Consider the following 15,168-nt stretch of genomic DNA (forward strand, 5'->3'; position numbering starts at 1 on the left):
TGAACTAATTCTAGAACTGCAGAACTCACAAAATAGCAGAGGGAAGCAGGGGTCTAACCCAGGACAGCCTGAATGGTCTTTTGGTAAAGTCTATCCCACACGGAGCTGGGAGTGGAGCAGAGTGAAGCAGAGCCCAGTGTGGGCAACGCAGACCAACCAGACTGGGAGCTGGGCAGAACAGGCCCTAGCGCCATGAATCAGTGAGCTGCATCAGTTACCAGACTTCTAAACCCACAAACACCAAAGACAACAGAGAAGGTTAGTGGGAAAAGCTGCTGGGGACAGGGGGATAGAGTTCGTGGTTCAGCCACAACCCCAGGGGGCAGCGGAGGTGGGGCAGCTACAGAACTACAGCTGCAATTGTTTCTGGCCCCAGGCCCACCTGGTGGGAGGAATTCAGTGGCAGATCAGAGCAGGAGTGAAGAGCCTGCTGAAGATCTAAGGCCAGTCCAGGTTGGGGGTTCTTGGGGAAGGAGGAGTGCTGGTGTGGCAGAACTGGTACATCCCCACAAGCTTGGAACATAGGACTCTTTAGTCTACAAGCAGTCATACCCCACTGAAAACTCAAGGGTCAAGTAAGTTGGCTGGGAACATGGCCAGGCAGCGAAAACACACCCAGATTCAGTCTCAGACTTTGGAATCTTTCTTTGGTGAGAAAGAAGACCAAAACATAAAGCCAGAAGAAGTCAACAAAGTCAAAGAGCCTACATCAAATGCCTCCAAGAAAAACATGAACTGGTCTTAGGCCATGGAAGAGTTCAAAAAGGAGATGGAAAAGCAAGTTAGAGAAGTAGAGGAAAATTGGGAAGAGAAATGAGAAGGATCCAGAGAAAATCATGAAAAACAAGTCAATGACTTGCTAAAGGAGACCTAAAAAAATACTGAAAAATATACTGAAGAAAACAACACCTTAAAAAATAGACTAACTCAAAGGCAAAAGAGCTCCAAAAAGCCAATGAGGAGACGAATGTCCTTGAAAGGCAGAATTAGCCAAATGGAAAAGAAGGTCCAAAAGACCACTGAAGAAAATACTACCTTAAAAATTAGATTGGAGCAAGTGGAAGCTAGTGACTTTATGAGAAATCAAGATATTATAAAACAGAACCAAAGGAATGAAAAAGTGGAAGACAATGTGAAATATCTCATTGGAAAAACCACTGACCTGGAAAATAGATCCAGGAGAGATAATTTAAAAATTATTGGACTACCTGAAAGCCAAGATCAAAAAAAGAGCCTAGATATCATCTTTCAAGAAATTATCAAGGAGAACTGCCCTGATATTCTAGAGCCACAGGGCAAAATAGAAATGGAAAGAATCCACAGATCGCCTCCTCAAATAGATCCCAAAAAGAAATCTCCTAGGAATATTGTTGCCAAATTCCAGAGCTCCCAGGTCAAGGAGAAAATACTGCAAGCATCCAATTTGAGTATTGTGGAAAAATAATCAGGATAATCCAAGATCTAGCAGCTTCCACATTAAGGGACCAAAGGGCTTGGAATACGATATTCCAGAGGTCAATGGAGCTAGTATTAAAACCAAGAATCACCTACCCAGCAAAATTGAGTATCATGTTCCAAGGCAAAATATGGATTTTTGATAAAATAGAGAACTTTCAAGCTTTCTCAGTGAAAAGACCAGAGATGAATAGAAAATTTGACTTTCAAACACAAGAATAAAGAGAAGCATGAAAAGGTAATGAAGAAAAAGAACAAGAAAAAGAAATTGCAAGGGACTTACTAAAGTTGAACTGTTTTGTTTACATTCCTACATGGAAAGATGATGTGTATGATTCATGAGACCTCAGTATTAGGGTAGTTGAAGGGAATATGGATATATATGTGTGTGTGTGTGTGTGTGTGTACGTATATATATATGTGTGTGTATGTATGTATATACACACATATATCATATATATGTGTGTGTATGTATATATATATACATATACATATATATATATACATATATATATATATATATATATATACAGAGAGAGAGAGAGGGCACAGGGTGAGTTGAAGAAATAAAATCAAATTAAGGGATGAGAGAGGAATATGTTGAGAGAGGGAGAAAGGGAGAGATAGAATGGGGTAAATTATCTCACATAAAAGTGGCAGGAAAAAGCAGTTCTGTAGGAAGAGAAGAGAAGGCAGGTAAGGGGAATGAGTGAATCTTGCTCTCATCAGATTTGATCTGAGGAGGGAATACCATACACACTCAATTGGGTATCTTACCCCACAGGAAAGAAGGAGGAAGAAGATAAAAAGATTGAAGGGAGGGCAGATGGGGGGGGAGGTAATCAAAAACAAACACTTTTGAAAAGGGACAGGGTCAAGGGAGAAAATTCAGTAAAGGGGGATAGGTTAAGAAGGAGCAAAATATAGTTAGGGTCAAGGGAGAAAATTCAATAAAGGGGGATAGGTTAAGAAGGAGCAAAATATAGTTAATCTTTCACAACATGAGTATTGTGGAAGGGTTATACATAATGATACGCATGTGGCCTATGTTGAATTGTTTGACTTCTTAGGGAGGGTGGTGGGAAGGGAAGAGGGGAGAGGATTTGGAACTCAAAGCTTTAAAAACAGATGTTCAAAAACAAAAAATAATTTGTATGCAACTAGAAATAAGATACACAGGCAATGGGGCATAGAAATTTATCTGCGCTACAAGTGAAGAAGGGAAAGGGGGATGGGAGGGGAGTGGGGTGACAGAAGGGAGGGGTGACTGGGGAACAGGGCAACCAGAATATACACCATCTTGGAGTTGGGGGGAGGGTAGAAATGGGGAGAAAATTTGTAATTCAAACTCTTGTGAAAATCAATACTGAAAACTAAATATATTAAAATTAAATTTTTTAAAAAATTACAAACTATAAAAAAAAGAATTCTAGCTTGGTACCCTCCCTCTCTGAGGAGAGCAGAGTGGCTTCCAGCCACCTGCTTCAAGAAAGAAGATGGATGAGGCCAAAGTTAGCCTGCTTTTCCTCTGACCAAGAATTAAAATTTCTCCTGGAAAAATGGGGGAAGAGAAGAGGCTAGAGATATTTATTCTTCTTCCTTTTGAGCTATACAATGACACCCTTATGCTATATGTCAGGGACAGCCCTTGCAACACATGAGCCTCCCCACACTCATCTTACAGATGAGGAAAATGAAGTCAGAGGCATTTCATGATTTGCCCAGTCATACAACTAGTCAGTGTTTGAGGTTGGATTTGAACCCACAGACTACAGGGAAATTAAATGTAGGAGGTATGGGAAGCTCTCAAGAATGATGTTCCAAGAAGGAGGGGAAGAAAAATTAAAACCCAAAATCTTATGGAACTGAATGTTGAAAACTAAAAATAAATTAATTATTAAAAAAAGAATGACATTCCAAAGACACAAAGAAATTCAATTCAGCTGGGTAGAAAAATGCCTAATTTGCAGATGACATCAAGCTGGGAGTGAGAAATCACACTCTGAATGTGAGAGCCAGGAACCAAAACAGCCTAGAACAGCCTAGAACAGGAGGTCTGGGCCCAAATCCAGCCTGCCTCCTACTTTTGGACTGCCAGTCAGCTAGGAATGGTTTTAGATTTTTAAATAAAGTTTGTATTTTTAGATTTGACTATACAAAAACAATGGGCCACCTGTTCACTGCTCTCTGCCCTAGAATCTATATTGAGCTGAATCCAATATCATAAAATGGAGACTTTCTTTCAAATAAAACATCTCTGAGAGCACACCAGGGGGCAGCAGAGATAGATATTGCTTCACCTGGAAGAGACCTGGAGGTTTCTTGGCTCCCAAGGGGACAATGTGATGTGGCTGCAAAGAAGGTGAATGGGATCTCAGGTTGCACTGAGGGAGGCAGAGTAAGAGAGGGGACATTGTCCCCGCCTCCCATTCTGGTGACACCACAGCCAAGGTCAGGGTCTTTTCCAGTGATATATAACTATCTGTCTATCACTATCCAGTGAGTCTTGTCTTCTCATTATATGGCCAAAGTACTGAAGCTTCAGCTTCAGTATTTGACTTTCCACGGAGTAGCCTGAACTAATTTCTTTAAGTACGGACTGATTTGATCTCCTTGACGTTCAGGAAACTCTCAAAAGTCTTCTCCAGCACCACAATTCAAAAGCATTGGTTATTAATGGAAAATCTGACGCTGCTTCTATTTGTCAGTATGTAATGGAACCAGTTGTTAAGATTTTCATTTTTTTGGTGTTAAGCTTCAAGCCAGCACTTAAACTTTCCTATTTCACCCTCATCAAGAGGCTTCTTGATTCCTCTCCATTTTCTGCCATGAGAGTGGTATCGTCTATATATATCTGAGACTGCGGATGTTTCTCCTGGCAATCTTTCCCATGATGTACTCTGCATATAAGTTAAATAAATAAGATGACAATACACAGCCTTGTTGTGTTTATTTCCCAATCTTAAACCAATTCATTGTTCTACATCCAGTTCTCACTGTTGCTTCGTGGACCATATACAATTTCCTCAGGAAGCAAATAATAATCTGGTACTCCTGTCCCTTTAAGGACTTGCCACATTTTGCTGTGATCTACAGAGTCAAAGGTTTTAAGGTAGTCACTGAAGTAAATGAGCAGATAGAGATAGATAGATATTTATTAATTGATAGAGATAGATAAACAGATGGAGATAGATACTTATTAATTGATAGACAGAGATAGATGGACAGACCAATAAATAGATAGATGTGATAGATAGATCAGTTAATAATGTTGCCCGTAAGCCAATCTAACCTGTCTTCTTGAGTTACCATATTTGGAAGGCACACTGGACCCAGAGTATGAATGAGTCAAGGGTGAAGTCCCCCTTTCCCTTCCAAGCTGACATAAATTGTTATTGGCCCCTTTAGCTGGTCTCTCACAGGATGCCCTTAAGGGTTGAATGAGCTACAAGACAGGCATCAGTCAATCTGCACCAGACTGAGAAACTGTTCAGTTGGGTTCCTTGGACATAAACAGAGCATCAGACCTTCATAGTCTAGCAGTTCCCCAAGGAAAAGAATGTGGCTTTTGTCTCAATACTTACTCATGCCCCCCCTTCTTTCACCTTTCTCCCTGCTTTCAGGAAGGGATTAACCTTTTCCCCACCCCTGCTGCTCCCTTCCTCCTCCCATGCTACTCCCATTTGGGAGAGGATTGCCTTCCACCCCCACCCCCACCCCCACTGCAACTCAGAAATATGTGAGTTTCCTCCTGAATTGTGAACTCCTTCATACTTGGTATAGGAGTTCCACATGCATGTTCACTTCTCTTGTAATAAATCCAATTCTAATCAATGTCTCATGGACTTGTGATTTTTTTTTTTTGGTTAACAGGTAGATAGACAGATGGAATGATAGGCAGAGACAGACAGTTACATTGTGATAGATCAATTGATAGGCAGGTAAGTAGGTAGGTAGGTAGATGGATGGAAAGACAGATAGACAGATGAATGGATAGATAGAGCAATTATTAAGCACTTACTATGGACCAGGCTCTATGCTAGTGCTGGTGATACAAATACAAGTCAAGAACCCTGACATTCTCTACCTTTAAAGAACTTAATGGGGGAAGACACCCCAGAAAAGGGAGCTAGAAAGTTGGCAGGGAGAAGGGAGGAGTCCAGAGAGTAAGGAATGGGGCTGGGAGACGTGGGCAAAGATGGCCTGGGCTCTTCATGAAATAATGGTGCTGGGCAGAAACTCAGCAATCACAGGAGAGGCTGCCAGAGTGGAGCTACCTCAGGGTGAGGAGGCTAACAGAGAGGAGAGGAGGAAGCCCAGAGTTAGGAGAAGGGCCAGGAGAAAAATGGCCATTCCTTCAGAGCATTCAGATGCCAGTGTCCTAAGAAGGTGTCAATGGCCTCACTGTGCCAGCGCTCTTGGACACATCCTTCTACCATAGCCAGGTGAGATCCTCTGCTTCAAAGAGTTGCTAACACTGAAGTGCTGATGTATCGACTCTGTGATTGGACCCAGGTGGATTGTGCCCACTCATAAAGGAAGGCCAACAGGAGAGTCTTGAGGGGCTGCCCCCAGCTTTGTCAGCTTAGAGAAGGCATCATGTAACAACTGGCCTCAGACATTTACTATTTGACCGTGAAAATCCCTTATTCTCTGTCTGCATCAGTTTAGTTAACTGGAAAGGGGGATAACGGCATCCCAGGGTGGTCAGGCGGGCTCACTGTTTCTCTGTGTCGTTCCCCTCCCCATCTAGCAGCAGGTTTAAAGCTGGGAGGGCTTAATCACTCTTTTAATCACTTGTTAATTGTTTAAAGATTCCTTTTATTGTCTGCTGAAGCAAAAGCTCAGTAGAATTAGTCTAGAAAGGGCTATTTTCCTTCCCCATTGTGAATCCCGTAAAGTGGTCCCCAGAGTTGGGTGTGGAAGAGGGTAATTGTCCCGTCTCCCATCTATCCTCTGTATGACCACAAGGCCACCCCTACTCTGTGTGTGTGTGTCTGTGTGTCTGTGTGTCTGTGTGTGTGTCTGTGTGTAAGAGAGACAGAGACAGACAGAAAGAGAGAGAGAGAGAGAGAGAGAGAGAGAGAGAGAGAGAGAGAGAGAAGCATGTTTGTGGCATCTTTGTTTCAATGGGTATGGGTGGGTGGGTGAATCTGAAGCATATTTGTGTGGGTGTGTACGTGTGGCATGTGTTTGTGTGGTTTTGGGTGTGTATCTTATCTTAATCCTAGGTTACTGAGTATCAAAATCTCCAGCAATTGGGTGGGTTTGTGGATTGTAAAAGGTATAAATGTTAAGAGAGGCCTGTGCATGGGGCACCTGTCTTTTTTTTTTATTTAATTTATTTAATATATTTAGTTTTCAGCATTGATTTTCACAAGAGTTTGAATTACAAATTTTCTCCCCGTTTCTACCCTCCTGCCCTCTCCAAGATGGCGTATATTCTAGTTGCCCCGTTCCCCATTCAGCCCTCCCATCTGTCACCCCACTCCCCTCCCATCCCCCTTTCCCTTCTTCACTTGTAGGGCAAGATAAATTTCTACGCCCCATTGCCTGTGTATCTTATTTCCTAGTTGCATGCAAAAACTTTTTTTGTTGTTGTTTTTGAATGTCTGTTTTTAAAACTTTGAGTTCCAAATTCTCTCCCCTCTTCCTTCCCCATCCACCCTCCCTAAGAAGGCAAGCAATTCAACATAGGCCACATGCGTCTCATTATGTAAAACCCTTCCACAATACTCGTGTTATGAAAGATTAACTATGTTTTGCTCCTTCCTAACCTATCCCCCTTTATTGAATTTTCTTACTTGATCCTGTCCCTTTTCAAAAGTGTTTGTTTTTGATTACCTCCTCCCCCATCTGCCCTCCCTTCTATCATCCCCCCTTTTTATCTTCTTCCTCCTTCTTTCCTGTGGAGTAAGATACCCAATTGAGTGTGTATGGTATTCCTTCCTCAGGTCAAATCTGATGAGAGCAAGATTCACTCATTTCCCCTTACCTGCCTTCTCTTCTCTTCCTACAGAACTGCTTTTTCTTGCCACTTTTGTGTGAGATAATTTACCCCATTCTATCTCTCCCTTTCTCCCTCTCTCAACATATTCCTCTCTTATCCCTTAATTTGATTTTATTTTTTAGATATCATCCCTTCATATTCAACTCACCCTGTGCCCTCTGTCCATATATATGTATATATATATATATATATATATATATATATATATATACACATACATAGACACACATATATGTATACATGCATATTCCTTTCAGCTACTATAATACTGAGGTCTCATGAATCAAACACATCATCTTTCCATGTAGGAATGTAAACAAAACAGTTCAACTTTAGTAAGTCCCTTATGATTTCTTTTTCTTGTTTACCTTTTCATGCTTCACTTGATTCTTGTGTTTGAAAGTCAAATTTTCTATTCAGCTCTGGTCTTTTCACTGAGAAAGCTTGAAATTCCTCTATTTTATTTAAAGTCCATATTTTGCCTTGGAGCATGATACTCAGTTTTGCTGGGTAGGTGATTCTTGGTTTTAATACTAGCTCCATTGACCTCCAGAATATCAGATTCCAAGCCCTTCGGTTCCTTAACGTGGAAGCTGCTAGATCTTGGATTATCCTGATTATTTTTCCACAATACTCAAATTGTTTCTTTCTGGATGCTTGCAGTATTTTCTCCTTGACCTGGAAGCTCTGGAATTTGGCAACAATGTTCCTAGGAGATTTCTTTTTGGGATCTATTTGAGGAAGTGATCTGTGGATTCTTTTAATTTCTATTTTATCCTCTGGCTCTAGAATATCAGGGCAGTTCTCCTTGATAATTTCTTGAAAGATGATATCTAGGCTCTTTTTTTCATCATGGCTTTCGGGTAGTGCAATAATTTTTAAATTATGTCTCCTGGATCTATTTTCTAGGTCAGTGGTTTTTCCAATGAGATATTTCACATTGTCTTCCACTTTTTCATTCCTTTGGTTCTGTTTTATAATATCTTGATTTCTCATAAAGTCACTAGCTTCCACTTGCTACAATCTAATTTTTAAGGTAGTATTTTCTTCAGTGGTCTTTTGGACCTTCTTTTCCATTTGGCTAATTCTGCCTTTCAAGACATTCGTCTCCTCATTGGCTTTTTGGAGCTCTTTTGCCATTTGAGTTAGTCTGTTTTTTAAGGTGTTGTTTTCTTCAGTATATTTTTCAGTATTTTTTTAGGTCTCCTTTAGCAAGTCATTGACTTGTTTTTCATGATTTTCTTGCATCCTTCTCATTTCTCTTCCCAATTTTTCCTCTACTTCTCTAACTTGCTTTTCCAACTCCTTTTTGAGCTCTTCCATGGCCTAAGACCAGTTCATGTTTTTCTTGGAGGCATTTGATGTAGGCTCTTTGACTTTGTTGACTTCTTCTGTCTGTATGTTTTGGTCTTCTTTGTCACCAAAGAAAGATTCCAAAGTCTGAGACTGAATCTGGGTGCGTTTTCACTGCCTGGCCATGTTCCCAGCCAACTTACTTGACCCTTGAGTTTTTCAGTGGGGTATGACTGCTTGTAGACCAAAGAATACTTTGTTCCAAGCTTGAGGGGATGCGTTGTTGATTTCAGAGATATCTGCCACACCAGCACTCCTCCTTCCCCAAGAACCACCAACCCAGACCTGATGCAAATCTTCAACAGGCTCTGCACTCCTGCTCTGATCCACCACTTAATTCCTCCCACTAGGTGGGCCTGGGGCCGGAAGTAACTGTAGCTGTAGTTCTGTAGCTGCACCTCCCCTGCTGCCCCTGGGGCATTGGCCGAACCATGACCTCTGTCCCCCGCAGCTTTTCCCACTAACCTTCTCTGTTGTCTTTGGTGTTTGTGAGTTGAGAAGTCTGGTAACTGCCACAGCTCACTGATTCAGGGTGCTAGGGCCTGTTCTGCCCAGCTCCTGGTCTGGTTGGTCCTGCCACCACCCACACTGAGCTCCACTCCCATCCGCTCCAGGCCCGATAGACCTCACCCAGCGACCATCCAGGCTGTCCTGGGCTGGATCCCTGCTTCCCTCTGCTATTTTGTGGATTCTGCAGTTCTAGAATTGTTCAGAGCCATTTTTTTATTTTTATTTTTAGTTTACAACACACGGTTCTACATAATTTTGAGTTCCAGATTTTCTCCCCTCTCTCCCCACTCCCTCCCCACGACAGCATGGAATCTCTAACTACCATGTATGACTTCACATTGAATTAATTTATACACTAGTCAAGTTGCGGAGAAGAATTATGACCAATGGAATGAATCATGAGAAAGAAGAAACAGAACCAAAAAAAAACCCCCAAAAACAGAAACAAAAGAGAAGGAAAAAAGGCGAGGATGAAGTGTGCCTCAATCTGCATTCAAACTTCACAGTTCTTTCTCTGGATGTAGATAGCATTCTCAATCGTGAGTCCCTTGGAGTTGTCCTTGCACCTTGTGTTGCTGAAAAGAGCAAAGTCTGTCAGGGTTGGTCCTCACGGAATCCATATATCTGTGGTTGTGTACAATGTTCTCCTGGCTCTGCTCCGCTCACTCGGCATTATGTCATGTAGGTTTTTCCAGGTTGTTATGAAGTCCGTATCATCCCCATTTCTTATGGCACAATAGTATTCCATTACCTTCATATACCACAGCTTGTTCAGCCATTCCCCAATTGATGGGCATCCCTTTGATTTCCAATTTTTGGCTACCACAAAAAGAGCCGCTATAAATATTTTTGTGCATATGGGTCCTTTTCCCACTTGTGTGATTTCTTTGGGATACAACCGTAGAAGTGGTATTGCTGGGTCAAAGGGTATGAACATTCCTGTAGCCCTTTGGGCGTAGTTCCAAATTACTCTCCAAAATGGCTGGATCATCTCACAACTCCACCAGCAATGTAACAATGTTCCAATTTTCCCACATCCTCTCCAGCATTTATCATTTTTCTGTTTTTTTTTTATTTTAGCCAATCTGACAGGAGAGATGTTGTATCTAAGAGTTGTTTTGATTTGCATTTCTCTAATCAGTAGTGATTTAGAGAATTTTTTCATATGCCTGTAGATATCTTTAATTTCTTCCTCTGAAAACTGCCTGTTCATATCTTTTGACCATTTCTCAATTGGGGAATGGCTTGTATTCCTATATATTTGCAGAGCCATTTTTTATAGGTTTTTGGAGGGACATGGTTGGGAACTCACGCAAGTCCCTGCTTTCCAGCCGCCATCCGGCACCTGTCTTTTCCACAAAGTAACAGTGTTGCTTGGCCAGGAAATCTTCACTGGAGAATATGAGCCATTGGCAACGTCTTGATAAAGCTTGGCCCTTGGACCAGGAGGGGTTGGACAGGGCCCAGCCACGATGAAGTAGAAATGCCTGATGGGCTGTCTTACAAAACCACCTTCCCTTTGGAAGGGGCTTCCTTTGGCTTCCTTATGTATTGCCACTTTTGTTATCCTGTTAATCCCATGAGTGTCTACACAAGATTCTTGTATCTCCTTGTTCAGAATAAAGAACTTGTTCCTCTAAAAATACTATTTACATACTATTACCATCCACCCCACATGATGAGGAGAGTCAGGTTGGCTCTAATTGAAGTTAAGGTCATAGTCTACTCCTGTGCCTAGCTTCACTTGGAGTGAAAGAATTTGGATTGAGTCTGGAAGCTGCAGGGCATCATGGGACTCACTCTGGGTGGCTGAGAGGGCTTGCTGAAAGGCTTCCACCAGGTACCTTATAGGACAGGCCACCAAGGAGTTCAGGGCAGTGGGAAGTGTCTGCTTCTGTGTAGCTGTGACGGTAGGAGATGCCAGCCTCTGCCAAACCATCACTGGTAGGTATTGTGCTGTAAGCGAACATCCACATGTTGCAAATTCCAAGCTAAGGTTTATACTGCATTGAATTTGGCTAATATTGATGTTGTATTGGGTCAAACCAGAGTAAATGCCCATGGGAGCAAATGTTGGGGACATTTAGGTTGAGAAGCTACAGATACGCTTGTTGGAAGGACAACATCAGTCCAGAATCTGGGAGACAAAAAAAAATCAATCAAGCCCTGGCATCTGCTTGTCTTGAGTGCCAGTTCCAGGCAGATTCCCTCAGGCTGTCTCCCAGGCTACCCTCCCTCCAGTTCCCAGGGTCCAGAAGAAATGGGATACTCCATGTGGGCCAGAAATGGACAAAAGTGGCTTGAGTGGGGGCACCTAGAAGGAGGAGGGGATCTCCAGAAATCCTTCCCAGACCTCTGCTAGGGGTGATCACATGAGTTTGATGGCTCAGGGCTGTGGAGGTCTTGGGAGGTGGAAGACTCACAGCTATGAGATACATAATTACAGTCCTAATTCCTCCTTACCCTAACCTGAGCTTCTGTGGGAGGAGACAGAGGAAGGCTAGGACAGGAACACAAGAAGAAAGGGCTATTGGCCAATTCATGAATTCCCATCATATTTAAACTCTTGTCCCTTCCTGCAAGCCTTCTGGCTTTCTATTTGTTTGGATCTTGTTACAGTCTGTTTCCTTCTGTCTGTGAAACTGGTGATTTTGATGTCCTGGTGCAATGAGCATTGTCCATTGATAAGTGGCTCCCTGTTCATCACCCTTGGCCTTGGTCAAGTCCCTCCTGCTCCCTGGACTTTGGTTTCTTCCCATGCCAAATGAAGGGGGTAGATTTGTGAACCTCCAACTTCCTGCTCACCTCTAATGTCTGAAGAGTATGGGGTCATTCACAGCAGAGCTACACAGAGGACCCTCCTCATGGTCATTGTTCCAGCTTCCTGAAATTAAGCCCAGTCTGATGGGGAAGTGTGATTGTGGCTGCCCAGAGCTCAGCCTGGCTTTGTAAATGCAATCAGCTGGATGACTTCTGGATTGAAGGGAGCTTAGATATAGAGGCAGAGCTCCCTCATTTCACAATCGAGGAGCTGGAGCAAGCCAGGGAAGGGGCTTTTCTTGTTCTTTCCCATGCCATCAGTCTGGGGAAATCCTTGTGTAGAGACTTCCTCCACTGATGCAGATTTCAATTCCTCTGATACCTCAACTCAATTTAGCAAGAATTTGTGAAGTTCCTACTATGCAACGGGCCTGGGGGTAGAATGAAAAAACCCAGCCAGCTTCTGCCCTTTGTAAGCTTTTATTATATACTATTGAGGAGGGAAAACAATGTGTCCACAGAGAGGCAAATGTGAGATACAGAGTAAAGAAGAATGTAGCACCTGAAGTGGCTGTGGGTTCACTGTGCCAAGCTGTGGGGTACTGCATGGTTGGGTGCCCAGGGGACAGAAGACTTCTCCCCTGGAGGGTATTAGCCAAGGGCCCCATCCAGTATGTCCCCCCCACTAGAGATTAACCAGCTGACATCAATTAGTGTTTGGAAAAAGCTATTTACTGGGAAGGTATAGCAAGGGAGTCACATGGTTGTGATGCCCTCTACGGGCTGACCCTGAAGAAGTATATATGTATATACTCTGAGGTTAGCATTTTACTTGGAGGCTCACTCACTGGAAGAGTGTTCATGTGATTTGACCAGACGAGACTCTGGGTAGCCCTTAAGGAGCTCCCCCACTTTGAAAACCCAGATGTTGGTGCTTCTCTCTCTGGTAACTATGTATGTATGATGGTTAGAAGCCCCATCTACTGATTTTTGTTATTTGCTCTGTTTATGTAATTTCTGCTTGTAATTTCTGTTTGTGTTTTTTTTGAAGTTCAGGGCGCTGACTTTTCCCCCTAAACTAAGTGAATGATATGTGTATACTTAATTAAAGTGAGATTGTAAACCCCTTAAAGTTGCTTTCCTTAGAAAAGCAGATCTGTGCTAGCAACCCTCCTGTGTGCTGGTGTTGTTGGTCTTATACCTCCATAGCAGCTGCTAGCAGCATTGTTGTTAGAGGGTTAGAAAGAGGCTGTTAGATCTGGGAGCTTTAAAGAGAGCCATTCCTGTCAAGTGAAGAGGCTGAAAGCCAGACCCCAAGGAGCTGAGTTCGAAGGGAAAGGCAGGCTCTGCCGGCTAGGCTCACTCACTTCCCAGTGCTGTCCAGGTCCATTTCCCAGACTCCTCCCTGGGGCTCATCACCAAGACCTGGGAATCCCCTATACTCCCAGTCTCTGGGGATGGTGGATCCCCAGCATCACTGTGGAGTCAAGGTAAGAAGGAGGCTTGGTCATTGCTCATGGACACTGAAGCTTCTCTGGTGAGTGCTCCAAGTGCAGTCTTGAGCCCTGAGGCATTCCTTCTCCACCACTGGCTGCCTGGTATGCACTCTTCCTGCAAGGCAGCCCAGCAACCCTGATGTCCCAGAGCAGGGCTTCCTGTTGAATGGCTCGTGAACCACTTGGGGATTTGGGGTTAAGGGATTCATGCAAAAAATTCTTTAATAGAGCCTTGGGCAGTAGATAACTTTAGAGAACATTATAAGCAGTAAGTTAAATTACTCTGAAGGTTAATAACATTTTTTTGTTGGAAGAGGGTTATGAACCAAAAACAGTAGCCAGCACTGTCCTGGGGGCACAGGTGAAACCATGGAGCCAGGGCTCTGGCCCTCATCCCCTCCCCCCTCAAATGGCCAGACTACTGTGGGAGCAGGTGCAGCAGGAGGACTCGGGGTTGGGAGCAGGGGAAGGCTGAACATGGGAATGGGGGATCAGAGCTCAGGGTCAGGGCTAGGCAGGGCCAGAGAGCTGATGTGGAGGCTCTGTCCAGAGGTAACCCTGTGGGTAATGCCCTTCCTCTTCTCTGCAATGGGGACCTGCCTTAGAGGCTTGAAATCGTGGGAACGCAGAGCTGAGGAAATATCAAGGCTGGATCCCCATGTCCTGCCAATGGCCCTGGGAGAGCTGGGGTTATTATGATCCTTTGAAACTTGGTGGGGCTGAGAAGATGGCCACGTGAAAACAGTTTCTTACAGAAGCTCTCACACAAATTCTGTCAGAAACCTCTAAAAATGGAATCTGAGCAGATTTGAGAGAGTTAGAAGCCACTAGTACACTGAGTGTGGCAAATTTCCAAGCCAAGAGAGTTATCAGGGTCAACAGGATAGATCTATAGTCTGGAAGAGTGCCCAGCACATGGAGCTGCACCAGATGACACCAAAGCTGAAGCAGCTGTGGAAATCAACCAGCCATCCAGGCTGAGAGAACTCCGGGCATGCAAAACTGGTGGTAATCCCTAGGCCTCCCAGCCCAGGACAGGAGTCTGTTGGAGCTACAGGAGGAAGCAGCACAGCACCTGAGGCCTTGAGAAGAACTACTCCAGAGGCTTGCAATCAGCAGTCTAAAGGTTTGAAACACACCTTATTGAACTTCCAGGAGCCATAGTGGTCAGCTAAAATGGCTCTCATCCCTTTCTCCCTCCCTCCCTCCCTCCCTCCCTCCCTAACCCAGATAATACTCCTTTGGGAGAAACTTTCAAATAGAAGAGCCAGAAGTGGGGATTCAGTAGCCTTTTAGCTTGAGAAGTTGGGAAGACGGCCCTTATCATGGTGGTGGAAGGAGACTAGTATGGGAAGAGAGGTGTCTGAGCAGGCCCCACCTCAGCAGAACAGTGGGAGTTCCCAAGCCACAGGAGGGTGGAACCACCAATCATCAACACCAGGACCCCAGACATTCCTTCCGACAGCCAGGGGAAATGGCAGACATCAGATATCAGTGCAGAAAAAGGCTGTACCACAACCCTAAGGGAAGAGGAGACTTCCAGCAGCCAAACCACCCCTCCCCCACACCTCACAAACCAGAGGC

Source organism: Trichosurus vulpecula, chromosome 5 (assembly GCF_011100635.1).
Source record: "Trichosurus vulpecula isolate mTriVul1 chromosome 5, mTriVul1.pri, whole genome shotgun sequence".
Taxonomy (NCBI): Eukaryota; Metazoa; Chordata; class Mammalia; order Diprotodontia; family Phalangeridae; genus Trichosurus; species Trichosurus vulpecula.